The sequence below is a fragment of the Lissotriton helveticus genome, chromosome 7, assembly GCF_964261635.1.
Source record: "Lissotriton helveticus chromosome 7, aLisHel1.1, whole genome shotgun sequence".
Taxonomy (NCBI): Eukaryota; Metazoa; Chordata; class Amphibia; order Caudata; family Salamandridae; genus Lissotriton; species Lissotriton helveticus.
In genome coordinates this window covers 1192108158-1192124071 of record NC_136068.1, presented here as the reverse complement: position 1 = coordinate 1192124071, position 15914 = coordinate 1192108158, and the positions used below count along the sequence as shown (strand labels likewise).

General features: G+C 46.6%; 1 protein-coding gene across 3 annotated transcripts in view; it reads right to left on the bottom strand.

Annotated features, from left to right (window-relative positions):
* The window catches only part of TEX2 (testis expressed 2), a 664178-nt gene that overhangs the window by 114407 nt on the left and 533857 nt on the right, over positions 1-15914 (bottom strand). The window lies entirely within an intron of this gene.

Genomic DNA, 15914 nt, shown 5'->3' with positions numbered 1-15914 from the left:
AATAGGTCGGGAGGAATTGGTGACCTCTTGGTCTCTTACAACCCTTCCAGAAATTTACGCTCTGCCAAGAAGTCTCTGCTATGTACACCCCGCATTAGGAGAGCTAAGTGGGGGGGCAGAGCCTTCTCGACTCTAGCGCCGAAATGGTGGAATACTCTACCGGATGAAATTAAGTCCCTGCCTACCCTACATGCTTTTAGAAAGGCCTTGAAGACTCGTCTCTTTGTCAAAGCCTACCTGTAGTTTTGTTCCTGCCTTTTTTGAGTACTTCTGTTTTGTTAGGCGCCTTGATGCCTTCGGGTTTTAGTCGCGCGTTATAAATTGTTTTTCATTTCATTTCAAAATGAGGAGAGGGAAGATGACTATAGTCCATTGAAGGCACTTTTATAAACGTTTACAATCAGGGTCTATACAATTCCCCTTTTTCCTCTTTTTCTCAAGGTTCTGAATCTTCCCACACCCTTATTCTATTGCTTGCATCTCCATTTAACTTCAATTTTTCTCCCACTGTTAGCCTCTCTCGGTCTCTTGCGCCTTCTGATAACGTGTTCCGACCACACCTGACATTCAAGGCTCTTGTACTACTCATCTCGGCAAGCTCCAGACTAGTCAGAACACCGCGGCCAGACTTGCCCTCGGCATCCCCCACCACAAACACATCAGCCAACACCTACGGAGACTCTACTGGCTCCTCGTGGAGAGGAGAGTCAGCTTCAAAGTCCTAACTCACACCTACAAATGTCTGCACAACATCGGACCTAATACCTCAACAACAGAGTCAACTTCCACGTACCCAAATGGAACCACCGATCCTCCAACCTCGCATTGGTCTAAACCCCGCGCATCCACAGAGCCAGAGCAGGAGGAAGATCATTCTCTCATATTGTAGCCAAGATCTGGAATGAACTCCCGGCAGACATCAGACTCTCCCCATCCATAAACACCTTCAAGAAGACCCTCAAGACCTGGCTCTTTGGCTGAACAGATCGGTGTGCTTTCCCCCCCAGGCCCCTTGAGACCCTTACAGGTGAGTAGCGCGCTTTAGACCCCCCTGATTGACTGATTGAATGGACTAATAGACTTTGTAGAGTTTTGTAGTGTTTACACGATTACCTGCTTCCTGTTCTGTTGCATACGGACACGGTGATGTAAATGCTGGAATACCAGGACTTACTGGGAGATTCAGGTGTAATGTTGTGGCATCAAGAAGTTGTCGAGGCTGTCTGATGAAAGATGACACCAGGTGGGGAAATCAACCAGGGTCGACAGTTGGGGATCAGTTCAGAGGTTTCCCTTGGGGTTGTTGTGGCTGTGCGGGGGTTACGCGTGGGACCACCAGGGCAGATGCAACTGGGGGGAGCACTAGGACGGGGAGGTACATCAGCTCACAAAAATGTTCTGTGTTTGGGGTCCCAGCGACAAGGGAAGGCCAAGTGGGAAAGGAAAGTACGCACAGTGGGGGGGAGGGGCGCAGTGTGAGGGGGTCTTCAGGGAAGGTGGAAGATGGAAACATAGGGAAGGTGGAGGATGGAAACATGGGGTAGTTGGTCTGCGCAGGTCCTTGGGCAGGCAGGGCCCACTTGGAGGTAGTGGCCATGAGAGAACAAACTGTTCGATCTGAAAGTGTTCAGTTTCATTTTGCCCGTCTGTGCTTAGCAAGTCCAACAATCTTATTATCTCAAAGGAAATGATGTATTTTTCCACGCCCTTATCTAGCTTAACTGTTACTGAGGTTACAGTAAATGATACAGATTCTTGCCTCTGTTTTCTCATATTTCATCTGTTAAATGTCAAGAGAACCTTAAAAATTCTAAAGAACATGCTGGCACAGATGGATAATACCAGTTAGGTAACCTGAACCTCTGGCACCCAGCTCTGAAATTAAATAATGCTTTCACAATTGATCAAATAAACCACAGGAAATAATTTAATATGGCTATTTAATCAAGATGATGAAATGGCACACCAGTAAAAAGAGGAGATGGTTTTAATCTGGGAGGGGCAGACTAAAAGGTGATTATTCTGCATTACAATAATACGGTGCAATAACCATAGCCTTTTAACCCAGATACATGTGCTTGCAAACCATAGAGCTATTTGTTCTGCTTTAGTTCAAGCACACAAGACGCGTTCCCCTCTGGACCCAATTCTGGGTGGAAGCACCCGCAAATACAAATGGGGTAGCAGGATAGGTCTTTGCCAACTGTATAAACTACATATGTGCAATTCGCCTGTTCGGTATTGACAGCGTGGACCCCACTCAGCCATCATGACCTAGCACGCTCTTCCACTCACCTTTCCCCCGGAAGTAGAAGAGGAACAGATGCTCCAGGCAGGTCTGCTGGTGTTGGCTGCTGCACTGTTCTAGCCTTATTGGATGATGATGGTAAAGCCTTTGCAAAAGTACTCCTACATGAGCGGGAAGGCTGGATTAGCGAGAATAAAATCATTCTAAACTATCAGACAGGGTTCAGGCCTAGCTCCCCTACAATGGACAACGTCATTGCTTTCTCGTACCTCGGCATGAGGGCCTATGTAATGACTACGCTACCACTATAGGCTTGTTATGCAGATTACAGCACCACATTTGGTGGTATCAATCACAACATCCTCCGGAAAAACAAGCGCGATGGGGCATACTAAAGCAACTGCTCGCAGCAATAAGAGCGCCATACACCAACACTTGGGTGAGGACCAAGATAACACAGACTCGCGCCTCACCAATAAAGGGCTAAAACAGAGCTGCATCATCCCCTCCACATTGCTTAACATACACAGCAGATCTAGATGGGGATTGCACACTTTCCCTCCCAAATCAGACCAGACAAAACATCCAATAATACAGTATGCGGCTGATCGGGTACTACAGGCTCAAACCCGTGAGGAGGGCACTGGACATACTTCACTCATATAACACAAGGAATACTCTGCAGGCGACTGACGAACAAACCAAAGTCCTGATTTTCGGACGAAGAACAAAAAAATACTAGCTTGAATGGAAACTAGGCCCGCTGAAACAACCTGGGAGTCTGGCTGTCAGACACTGGAAACCCACACTGCAGGCAATTGCACAAGCAGGAAAAGCAACCAAAACTACATATGCCCTATCTAAATTAAACTACAAAACTAAACAGTAAATCGGCAGAGGCAATCCAAAGACTCGGCAAAATTATTACCAACAATAAATTATGGCCACCTTGCCTTCCCTGGCAGGCGTACTGGGCCACTAGAGCGCAGCCACATAGCCTCATACAGGAAAATATTCAGTAATCAAAAAAACAACCAGTGCACATTGATCTGTCTTGAGTTTAATCTGGTAAACATGGGCATTGCGTGTTAAAAAGACATATTCAGATTCTACCACCAGGTGACCAGGGCTGATCCAAAGGCCTTGCGAGGAGAACTAAACACACTTTTTCTGGACCAAAAAAGCAATTGGGTAAAGTTCCTTGACAGATCCCCCAACAACTACAGTACAATTAAAGAAAATGTTAAAGGAACATGGCAGGAAGGCCTCAAGAGAACTTGACATAAAACTAGCCAGAAATATTAGAGGAGCTGCGGGGCTTGCGGCATCAAACACAGCTATCGTATGTCAACCATATTTGAAAACAACCATTGGAAAACAAGCCTTTAAGAACATATTAGCAACAAGGCTTTTAAAAACGCCTTTATGGGAATGCAGGGCCCACTGGAAGAACTTGACACAGGTTTATGGGCAATGTAGGCTGTGCCAATACCACTCTGAATCGGCTATTCACATTGCATGTTGCTGTGCGGGCCTGTTACAACAGAGACTAATATATCTAAGGACAAGTTCGTGCAGCATGGGACAAGAACATACAAGAGACACTAATGCTAATCTACACCACAGTGGTTCCAGAGCAACTAGCTCAATTTGGAAAGTTCTTTTCGGAAGCTGGAAGGTTTCTACGAGAAGCCAGTCTAACAACTCACGAACACTGGGCCTACTGAAATATGGAAGATTTGGGACTGACTGCAAGCTTGCAAAGCTTAAAAAGACTACAATTGTCTTGTGCCTAGTGATTATGTATGGTTAACAAATTTCTTTGGCATGCTCTTTGAATACATTGATTTGTGTTGAGATGTGGCGCTCTAAATGAATAGGCTAGCACGGTTTGTTTAGTCTCATACACCATGGCACTTAGCAACATGAGAACCAAGCCTCATAAGTAGCAGGCGGCTTGAGAACCAAGCCTCATAAGTAGCAGGCGGCTTTTTAAAAATATAAACTATGTCTGATTACCAGGGTATGTTTGCATGCTCAGCAAACACAAGGGTTGAATCCATCATCATTCTTTAGCTCACTTCGCCACCCCAGTTCAGACCCAGCTATATGCAAATCAGTCTTGACCCTGTGCCTTATGGGAACACTCCAGCCCAAACTGCCAAGCCATGTCTTCCCTGGACCGGAAACAAGCATCCTGGGACTGGTTTCGGGCTAACAGCCCTCATCAGCCAGGATAGCTTGAATCCAGTGGCAACGTGAGCAAGGGACCCACGTCTGGGCATATCCTGCCTACTTGGGGCAAACAAAGCAAAAACAAGGAGATGATGGACGGGGCGCTGAAACTTTTCAGACACTCACCCCCAGACACAGATCTGGGTTGAATCCATCATCATTCTTTAGCTCGCTTCGCCACCCCAGTTCAGACACAGCTGTATGCAAATCAGTCTTGACCATGTGCCTCATGGGAACAGTCCAGCCCAAATTGCCGAGCCATGTCTTCACATTTGCATACAAACATCATGATTTGGCGCATTAAAATATCATGTTAGAGTGGATTGTTCAGCCCTATACAACATGGCACTTCGCACCATGATTGCCAGCCCTATAAGTGGTAGGCGGCTTCATAGAATATTGCCTTAGGATGTTCACAAAGGCCTGCAAATTATGGCATCTTGTATCTCAACACTTCTGTTTCACTTCTGACTGCTGCATTAGCACTCAGCACTTTAGAGCAACCCTTAACATTGTAAGGCCACGGTCCCCCACAATGCCCTTCCATAATATTGCACTTTACACTTTGTTATATAAGCTGGGGCATTTGCACTGGCCGATAGCGGACTTTGCACATTAGATGAAATAAATGTTGTGGCACATCGACCTTGATACACAAGCCCTAAGCAGAGGTCATTCGACCTTGCGCATGGCGGTTAGTATAACATTAGCTGGATCATCAAGCCCGAAACTGGTACGCTAACCAATGCTCTCATCGGCCTGCAACACCATAGTAGAGGGACATTTTGCCTTTTAAAACTTTGAGTACTATAGCACACACAAGAAACTGCGGTCTGTGCGGCGCTGGTTCCCTGGGCGAAGCTGTGTTGAATGCTCGCCAGGTGAGACCACACTTTCTTTTTAATGTTCTTTTACATTGATTTACTATATTAAAATGTGCTGCTCTCATTGGCACTGATTTTGCACAGGGGAATTGGAGGTGGGAAGGTGATTGAACTGCCGCACCGGCATTTTACCAGGTTAGCGGTCTAGTGGCTCAAGGCTGGGCTATTTGGCCGGCATGCTGACGCGGACGCGCAGCGGCCGATGGCGCGCCTAAGGCAAGCCCATCTGCGCCTGTCCGCACACCGGCCAGGCACAGGGCCAGTCCCCCTGGCCATTTGTTCTCTGCTATTACAAGATACAGTAATGAGGAGCTGCATGGACTGAACCCTGGTAAGGGTACGCCATGCTGTCCCTCTATGCCACTAACTACCGTTAACAACAGCATTAGGGAGCACTTCCTGCGCTAGCTGTCAGCAACAACTTCCCCGCATCCTTAATCTACCAGCATTTGGTCCTAGCGTTAAGTTAGGTAAGAAGACTGATATCATTCGTCCAGGCCCCTTAAAGTGTATCTTATTTAATGCCAGATCTTTAATTAAGCATAGCACGGAATGTGCTTTACTGTTGATGAACTAGATGTAAAGCTGGCCTTTATTACGGAAGCATGGACAGACAATGCCTCTGGACCAGACCTAGTGAAGGTAACCCCCCCCGCCCCCCGGGTTTCATTGTTACACTCTGGACAGGCCACGAAAAAAAGGGGGAGGGCTTGCTGTCATCTATAATGACTCAGTGGAACCCAACTTTTTCTCTGCCTCTAACACGGCATGTGAGGTCTTAGCTTTTAATATCCATTCAATAAATCATAGGACCTTCAAAGGTATACTACTTTATCACCCACCAGGACCTAAAAAGGGTTTTTGGAACCAGTAGGCACCTTACTTAAAGAAGGACTATGTCTAGACTCCTATACGGTATTGGGTGATTTTAATTTCTACTTAGAAAGCTTTTCTGATCTGTATACTAACTGGCTGGAACAAATCATGGGGGCAGGAGGCCTTCAACAGTTGGTGAAGGCCCCAACTCATGAAAAAGGACATACCCTTGATGGTATATACTCTAATAATGGTGACTTCGTTTGTACCTCAGTCCTCCCTATCTCGTAGTCTGACCACTGTGCCGTTCAGTCAGGGGGGCAATCAGTACTAAACCGGCCCAAGAGATTGTGACCAGAGCCTGGGGAAAATTGGATATCAAGAAATTCGAAAATTCCCTTAGGCGCTTGATGCGACCTCCGCGGGAGTGGAGGATGCCGTGGCTGCATACAATCAATGGCTAGCTATAACCTGCAACCAATTAGCTCCTGAATAAAAGTGGACTCCCTAAGGAGCTCTACCTTCCGCTCCTTGGTATTCGGACGAGCTTAGAGCTAAAAAATTGGACTGTAAGTTGTTAGGGAGGGTATGGCGCAAAAACTATGGTGATGCAGACAAGGAAAAACACAAACGTTGCATCACCACTTACAAGCAATTGTGGAAGCTAAAAAAAAGTTATTTTCAACTCAAATAGCATTAGCCAAATCTAACTAAAAGGAACTTTTTAAAACCATCAAAAAACTGTCTACCCCAAATGCCCCTAAGAGCCATGGCAACTCAGCATTTTGCAACAAAATTGCTGATTTTTTTTAAAACACAAAGTTGAAATTATATTTTCTTTTACCAAAGCCAATAAAATGTCACAAACGAGCTCCAATATGAAGGGACCTGACAGTTGTGGCCCTCCACTGGTATTTGATCAATTCTCACCACTGGAGTTATCAGAGACAATCAAGGTCCTGAATTTGATCTGTTCAGGAGCCCCTAATGATCCGTGCCCTGTTCGAGTTAATAAACAACTTCCTGAAGTGATTGGAATGGCATTGACCGCCCTGTTGAATGCCGTTTTTGCATCTGACATATTCCCCAAAATCTGAAAGCAAGCTTCTGTTCTTCCATTATTGAAGACGCAGACTCTGGATCCTAAAGATTCCAACTACTACAGGCCGATCTCACGGCTTCCTTTCCCTGCCAAAATCATGGAAAAGGTGATGAACATCCAACTCAGTGCATTTCTTCATCTCAATAATTCTCTGGACCCATCGCAGTTTGGGTTAATGGCACATCATAGCACTGAGCTGGCTTTGCTGAAATACACAGAAGAAATCAGAGTGGCCATAGATGGAGGGGGCAATGCCGTACTGATCTAATTGGACTTATCTGCAGTCTTTGACACGGTCCGTCATAAAGTATTGATGGACCGGTTGCTCGAGATCAGTGTTGAAGGCTTAGCATGGAAACTTTTACATTCCTTCCTATCTGACAGGTTGCAAACCATAGATCTGGACGGCAATACATCCAAACCTTTCTCACTCCCTTGTGGGGTGCCACAGGGCTCTTCACTTAGCCCAACGTTTTTTTAACATATATGTGGCACCACTGGCAGGAGTTATTAGGTCCTTTGGCTTCCAGCTCACCTCCTAAGCTGACGACAGCAACTAGTGCTGTCGTTGATTAAGGGAGGTGAGAGGGAAACGGGGTAACACTTCCATGGCTGTATGAGCGCAATTTCAGGCTGGATGTCTTCTAATAGTTTAAAACTCAACTCCAGCCAGACCGAGGTCTTAAAATTCGGAAATAATCCACCGGTGTGGACACCGGAGTGGTGACCGGAGAACCTTGGTTCCTGTCCCACACCCACTAGGAAAGCCAAAACCCTCGGGGTTTTAGTGGACAATAAACTCACCATGGGTAATCAAGTAAGCATGGTGATTTCAGCCTGCTTTATGGTTCTTAGAATCATAAGGAAAATTAAGATCTTCTTGACCGAGAGCAATCTCAAGACAGTGGTCATGGCCCTCAATGTCGCGTTTGGATTATTGTAATAGCCTATATCTTAACGTACAAAAACAACATACGAATAGGCTCCAATTAGTCAAAAACGCAGCGGGCAGACCACTGTCTGGAACGCCTAAATTTGTTCCCGTGAAAGACGAGCTTAAGAAGCTACACTGGCTCCCTGTAAAACAAAGAACCCGCTTCAAGGCACTTTGTACCGTCTTTAAGGCCCTCAATGGAACTGGTCCCGAGTTTCTTAGGCATAAGTTCTAATAGTATGTGAGAGGCAGAATGTTACGATCTACCAGTGACAAACAACTACAAGTCCCCACATTTAAAAAAGTCAACTGGGGAGGCAGGAGCTTCATTCTTTGTGCCTCTAAAGCTTGGAACAAGCTTCCCTTTTCTCTTAAGAATGCCCCGGATCTCCTTTCCTTACGGAAGGGCTTGAAGACATGGCTCTTCTCTCAGTAACACTCATTCATTTTCCCCAGGTAACCAGTACTTAGCACCAGGACACCCCAGGATAATCGCGCGCTCTATAAGTGCAAATAACGTAACATAACATAACATAACTTTACCTGAAATCACTTGTGTTGTGTTGATGAACTTTTACACCATTCTTATGAAACATAGAAGTGAATGATTGCATTTTTCAGCATTCCGTCCATCATTTGTTCCCTTTACTTTTATAGAAGTTAAGGATGAACAATTCCATGAGCCCTCTGGCGCTCAAATATGGCTAGATGTTAGTTGCATTCCCGGGCGTAATTTTATATGTTGTTCATTTTTAAAACGATGTATTTTAATGCAAACATGTTTTGTAAAGATTTTGAGTAATCATACAATAAAATTTTATACTTACATAAGAGCATAATGACAACACTATTCTCTCCCTTAGCAGCTCAAGTGCCTGCCTCGCTCCTCCCAACATTTACTCCACAAGATGTGTGCAAAAAGGCTTTGTACAAAAGGAACTTTTTTCCCACCAACCTGTGCATCACGGTAGATGGCCTCTTTGCCTGCTGGAAGTTGACTAAATAGACAGTGCCCATGCTACCCCATCCCGATCTGCCTCTCCAGCATCGGCCTGCAGGACTAGAAGATGGCCACCACGCTGCTGCTGCATGCAGACCTGTCTGGCCTCTCTGGTGGGAGCTGCTCAAAGGTATGGGCTTGAGAGGCCTTAAGGTCAATCTCGCGTCACCCTCTGAAGGGAAGGTGTGCTCTTGTGCCTTCTACTGCACGCAGGCCTGACAAGAGATGAGGGAAGGATAAGGAAGTGCCATGGAGTGGAGAAGTGTGGTTCAATGGGTAGAGCGGCAGACCCTGATGCAGAGGTCTAGCCTGCGACCAGGGTTCAGTTCCCGCCTCGGCGGGTCTTGGGCTCAATTTCCTCGGACCTGATAATTCTCGCCTCGGTGCCTATTCTAATCATGGGTCCCACTCTGCAACTATGGGCAATAGCTTGCTTAATCTCCACAATGGCCCCAACAACGCTAGGATGCCTGGCTTCACCTTGGAGGTGCCCAGGAGTGGGCACATCACAGGGAAAAGCCAGGAAGGGCTCCACAGCGGTATGCGTACAAGCGCCGAGATACCCTCATGGGTCGATTTGTGCGCTATACAAGTACTACTACATTTACATTTACATGGGTAGGGCATGGGGCCTGAAAATGGCACTGCCCCTGTGTACAGTGAACGGAGAGGCAGGGGGTGGGGGGTAATAGTGGGATGGAGGAAGGGCAGGTGCAAGTTGAGCAGGATTTTTCCTCTGGCAATCCGTATGGCAGCCTTGGGCCAAGGTCACTATGGGTGATCGGGGCAATGATCCAGGAGCTGCAATCATGTGGTAGAGCCCTCCCTCCATGAGGCAATTTTTACGGGTCCTCAGGTGTTCATCAATAATAATGAGGCTTATAGAGGGGGGCTGTGCTGCCCCCCATCCCCTTCCCAAAAAAAAGGCCATGGGGCCCCGTAGGAAATACAAGCTTGTGTTATGTGCAACATTGACCGTACACCACATACTTCATGGGCAACCGAGTTCATGTTGACTATGAATCACAGATGAAAGGGCAATCGATAATGCACACGGTGTTCAATCTGTATACAACTCTTCAGGGAAAACCAAGATCCTCCAGGTATTGAAGCCCTGTTACATAACTAATACCCTACTATGGACAGTTTTTACCTGTATCAAACCATGGACAGTCATCGAACGTACACAGAGAAATGAAGTGGATACAAGTAGAAAAGTGGGTACTGTTAACTCGGTTTACTCTATGGATAGAATTTACTCTGTACCACGCTGTTTTCAGCCAGTGAAATTCACATGAGTAATACACCACAGAGTATTAAAAAGTATCTACTAAGAACAATGTACACTCTATGCAGCACTTGTCCAAGGAGCGATGGTTCACTTAAAATAAGCAGGGTCTGAAGATGCTAAAGATCATACTACCTACAACCATTATACTGTGGTGAAAACCTTACAGATAATCCATCTTCTGAAGCAAAACAAGAACATGTATATATGTTAGTGCCTGGTGAACACATTCTTATATGTTAAATAGAAATTGTCATGTTAAGACGATTCTGTCAAATAACTCAAGGCTGCTTACAATACGTAGTAAGTAGAATCTTTGCCGTCCTGGAAACTTTTTCTGCAGTACCAAAAAACTTGTGTGGAACATATTGGACAAAACTCATCAGTTATCATCTGCAAACAGATTTACTTTTCAGTACAATACCTCTACGCACCTATGGTGCATTAGAAGTACATCTATTTAGTAAACACCAGTACCTGGACACAGGCTGTACAAAATTTGGTAGAAAAAAATTATGGTAGCTACCCGCCACTATCTAAGATAGGGATAACCCATCAGAGGTAACAAGCGCTATATAAATACAAACCTTTTTCCCTCTTCTATCCCTCCCCCTCCCCTTCTGAATCCAAATAACTGAACAACCTATCCACCACTCAAATTACTTTTCTATTTCACTATACAAATTCAACACTAATCCTATATGGGTTCTGGAATAGTCTGCTAATTGCCAAATAAGTGATTTAACACCTCCTCTCTCTGGGGCAACAAGCGCTGTACAAATGCAAACATTTTTCACTCTTCTATCCCTCCGCTATCCTTATGAATCCAAATAACTGACCAACCTATCCACCATTCAAATTACTTTCACATTTCACTATACTAATTCAACACGAACCCTTTATGGGTTCCGGAGTAGGGTGCTACTCACTCAAAAAGTGCTTTGACACCTCGTCTGTGATAGTGAGCGCTATATAAATGAAAATACAAAACAGTACAATGAAAGATTGTTTTAAGGACATAGGCCCCCAGAAAGTTGAATAACCAGACAGAATGACCTGTGTGGAGGCACAGAAGGTGGATGTATTGGGTTGTCAGGATTGTCGACTAGAAAGAGGGACTGTGTTCAGGTCACAATATCCTAGCTCATATGAAACTCTACATTTGTATTTCTTTGCATGGGAGTTCGTAGTCAGGCCTTTTCATGCTAAAGGAATGGACCGGTGGCACTGGAATAGCCTGCAAGTCATTGTAGGTGGGTTTGGTTGCACAAGCTGCTGCTACACAAAAAAGTGACGGTTGGATTGCTCCAATTTATCTCAGGCACTGTTGAATAGCACGGTCATTATTACATGCTTAGAGGGTCCGGCGTGCGCTGTGCATGGGCTGAAGCTGCACCTTGCTTTCAAGCCCGATAAGGCTGAAACTGGCCAGCGATTGCTTTAATTCTCGTTCCAAGGGGACTCGCTCAGCAGTTCCAAGCCGAATTTGCATATGCTTGGTTCCAGTCTACAGTGGCGCAGAAAGGCAAAAAAAAGAACCCACAGTCCAGAATAATTGCCAGTGGCTAAGAATCATTCAAGTATTTGATTCATCACATTTCGTGCGATCTAAGACAGTACCAGGCAAGGCCCGATGGACCTTACTGACTAGGGTAAGTAGAAGGGGGTGGGGGAATCTTCTGATGCAGCATCAGTTTGGGCATCAGCACCATAGTGCGTACATTTTTGGAGATCTCGTTAATAAGAGGATTAGGATCTCAGCTCACCCTCGAGAGGCATAGCCTGGGGTTTGCTTAAGGGGTGGGAGCTGTGACCCTCGCTATAAAAGGTGCAAGTTATGAAGAGGCAGGACATTCAGCTCGAATCTGGGCGCGGATTGTGAAGTAAAGAGTTGTGTTCCCAATTGCTGTGGCAACCCAGCTAGCTGGCCGAACTGGGCTAAGTTAGATATTTTGTGTAGTATCCAATCAACGCTCCTTGCCAAGAGCCAGCAAGGGTGAAGCATCAAGCATACAAGCCAAGCAAAGCAGCTAGCACTAATCTCGAAACTGTTGGAGCTGCAAAAGTGCAAAGGGGGTGCACTGGATGCTGCAACGATTCAACGGCTAAAAGGGATCTGCAACCAGCGTCCCAGGCGCTAGAAGCATGTGTCACACTGTAACGGGGTCCCCCTTGCGCGCCCCGCTGTAGGGCGCGACTTGATCACGTGTGACCCCCCCTCTTCTCTCCACAGCCCCCGCAATACTCGGAGTGGACCGGACACGACTCCTACAGCTGCGATGAGGAAGACGCCTGGCCCTTTAACCGTTCAGGAGGTGTAACAGAGGAGGAGCCCAGCAGGTGGATAAATGAGGAAGACGCCCAACACCAGGTGTGTCTATACACCGGAGGAGCGGTCAGAGTGGAGCAGAGCGGAGTGGCGGGAAGCAGCGAGGAGGAGCGGAGAAGAGAAGGACGGGAGAGCAGAGAAGAGGAGCGGAGGAGAGGAGGACGCGACGACAGGGAGACTGAGCGGCACGGCTGTAGCAGGTGGATCAGCGAAGCCAGTCTCACGGAAGGAGAAGAGAGGACGACTCAAGATTGGAGCTGGGAGCCGAACGCTGGGAGCAGCCCGGACCCCGCATTGCCGACGGGAGGAGCCGCCGAGAGAGCCGAGGACGCGCAGGGAACGCCTGGAGGCCAACACCACGAGCCGCCCAGCCGTACGCCAGGAGGGGTACGGCTCACAGAGGTGCGTAACCGCTTCCTGGGGTGGTTCACAAAAAGAGCCAGACGGCTAACCGAAAGGGGGGGAGAAGCCTGAGGGACGGGTCCCGGGGTGACTTCACAAACACCGTCCCTCCTCATTTGCTTAAATTCACGTATCCGACTGGGATCACTGCACGGTGGGTTATCCCTCACTGCCCCTTCCCTGTGTTTCTAGCAAAGTACCTGTTGCACCATACTGATACCTGCCTCTCTTTTTGTTCCCCCTGTTGGTGTCGGCGAGGGTGAACAGCACGAGCCTCCAGAGCCCCGTAGAAGGCGGAGCCCAGTCCGGAGAAGAGAGGAGGGAATACTCAGGAAAACCCGCAAGGAGAGAAGCAGATCGCCGCGACGAGCAGCAGTTCGCAAGACCTGTACTGATGCACTGTACGATCAATTAAAATCTGGTATCACTAAAACCCGTCTCCTGCCCTTTCCTGGTCCCGCTGTTACACACACCCACTATGATTGTTAGGCACATGCTTGCAATGCTTCACAACCAAGTGTTTGCCCAACAGCAGCCCCTTATACGTGAAACAAGGTAGTTATCTAGGCAGCTAATTAGACAGAGGTGGTGAATGAGTGGGGTTTTTCATCCGTTAGAGTATCGCACTCGGAAGGGGGTGTGGTTGCGATTTCTTGAGGATATGTACACTCCTTTTTGGTGAGATTGGTGCTAGCATACTGGATAAGCATCAATTTAGTTCATAAGGATAACAGAAAAATTGCAGTGGCTGTTTGTCTGCAGGGGAATGTATTACTAGTGTGTTGGTGTGGAGCATCAACAAGTTTTGGTCAAGTGGGTGCAAACTCCTTACCACTGATACAAAAACACGGAGTTCTGGTATCCTCAGCCTGTGGGTGGTTTAGTAGCCTCATTCTGGGTGTAGAACCAGAACCCTCTTGCTACTGCAGATAGTTATGTCTTCATTGGGTGGGGGGGCTCAGCCGTGACCATAGCCTTGGCTGCAAGTACTGATGTGCAGCGACCTTGCCAAACAGCCTCAGGAGGGGCCCTGGAACAGGGGCTGCAGAACAGTTGGGCTCAATCATAGGTCAGATGGCAGAAGCTCCAAGAGATGTGGTGTCTTGGGTCGGTTTGCGAGTGAGGGTTGGAGTGCCCTTCAGGGTCTAGCAAGCCACCAGTCCAGGAGCAGGGTTATAACCGTGTTCTATTTGTCAGAGCCTGTGTTGTGTTCATAACACTTGGTTCTGGATTGTTAATACCATTGCATGTGGAGGGACTCGTAGCTTGGGCCGTCGGGGAACAAAGCGAAGTTAATGTACCTAGAGTCAATGCATTTAGCTCGATGGCAACTCAGGCAGAAGGCAAGTGTTAAGACTGCACATTTGTCCCTGGCAGGGGTGGGGAGTTATAAAATTCAGGATCAGCTTCCAACTCAGTCAACTGCCTCCATGGTACACAGGCAACTGGTTAGAGAAGCCAGGGGCAAGGTTAGTAGGGGGAATAGATTGGAAAGACCATAATGGAAAGATCATAACCAGTTGGAGCACATGTTTAAAGTATATTCTCTCAATTTGCCACTGAATTGAGACAAAGAGGCATGCAATGGTTTTGGATCAGCGCGAGGTTGATTTATGAGGAGGCATAAGATGATAGTCAGCTCGGTGGCACCACGGACTAACCAGTGATTTCATAACTGAAGTGAAGGGAACCACAGGGTGGGCAATGCTGGACGCACAGCAGCAAGTGATGACCACATCGCACAACCTGCAAATTAAAATGTTCCTCAATCTTCTACGGGAGCAGGTCGTCCCCAGAGCAAGTGTTTTATGAAACAGACAGGGAAGGACTCTCCAAGGGGGACTGTCCTGTAGAAGATATCTGAAGGGCCCTGTTCCACACTAATCATGCATCTCCACAATCAACCGCATTTTAGGAAAAGTGCTTACAACCAGGAAACTATAAGAGGATTTCAGTGCAGACTACGGGATCCCATCCTCCAGGGCACACTTACTTGTCCTTGAACAAGTTATTTTTGCTGTGTAAATTTCCAAGGTAGGAGCAGGGGGGTTTGCAAACAAGTGGTTTACTTAGAAATTTGGCAGCAAATTTGTCTCACACTCTCTGAACTGTTCTGACATGATCTGTGCTACGCGGTGGGAAATTGTAAGAATGTTGAAAACATCACCCTATGTTAATCAAACCACATATCTTTGCGTGTTGGTTATCACTATGTTGATCTGGGCACAGCCATGTATCCACAGATCTGTTCGTGAGATGCCACTGTGTCCTGCTGCTTCGGGTACAGTTGCTGGACCCATTCTCTATCTCACAGGAAGCAAAACTGTGCAAACTGGGGCAGAGCTATTCTTATGCAAGTGCGAAAAAATTTCTGTTTTGATACTGACGAAATGCAACGAAGCACTTTTGCGATATGTATGTAAGAGACGTGGAAACAAAAGGGTAACCCAACGTCAGCAAACTGAGAGCGATGACAAAGTATAGCCCAAAGTCAATGTAGTGACATTTCGACATTTGTTTGAGATATGTGTTCATTATATAAAGGAATGCCACATTTTCCCAACATCTTCCACTGAATTAATTGCTTATTGGTAAACAGAATTAACTTTCAAATACAGGTAATAAAAAATAGAACGTCTAAGTTTGTGTATATAATAATATAATATCATCAAAGGG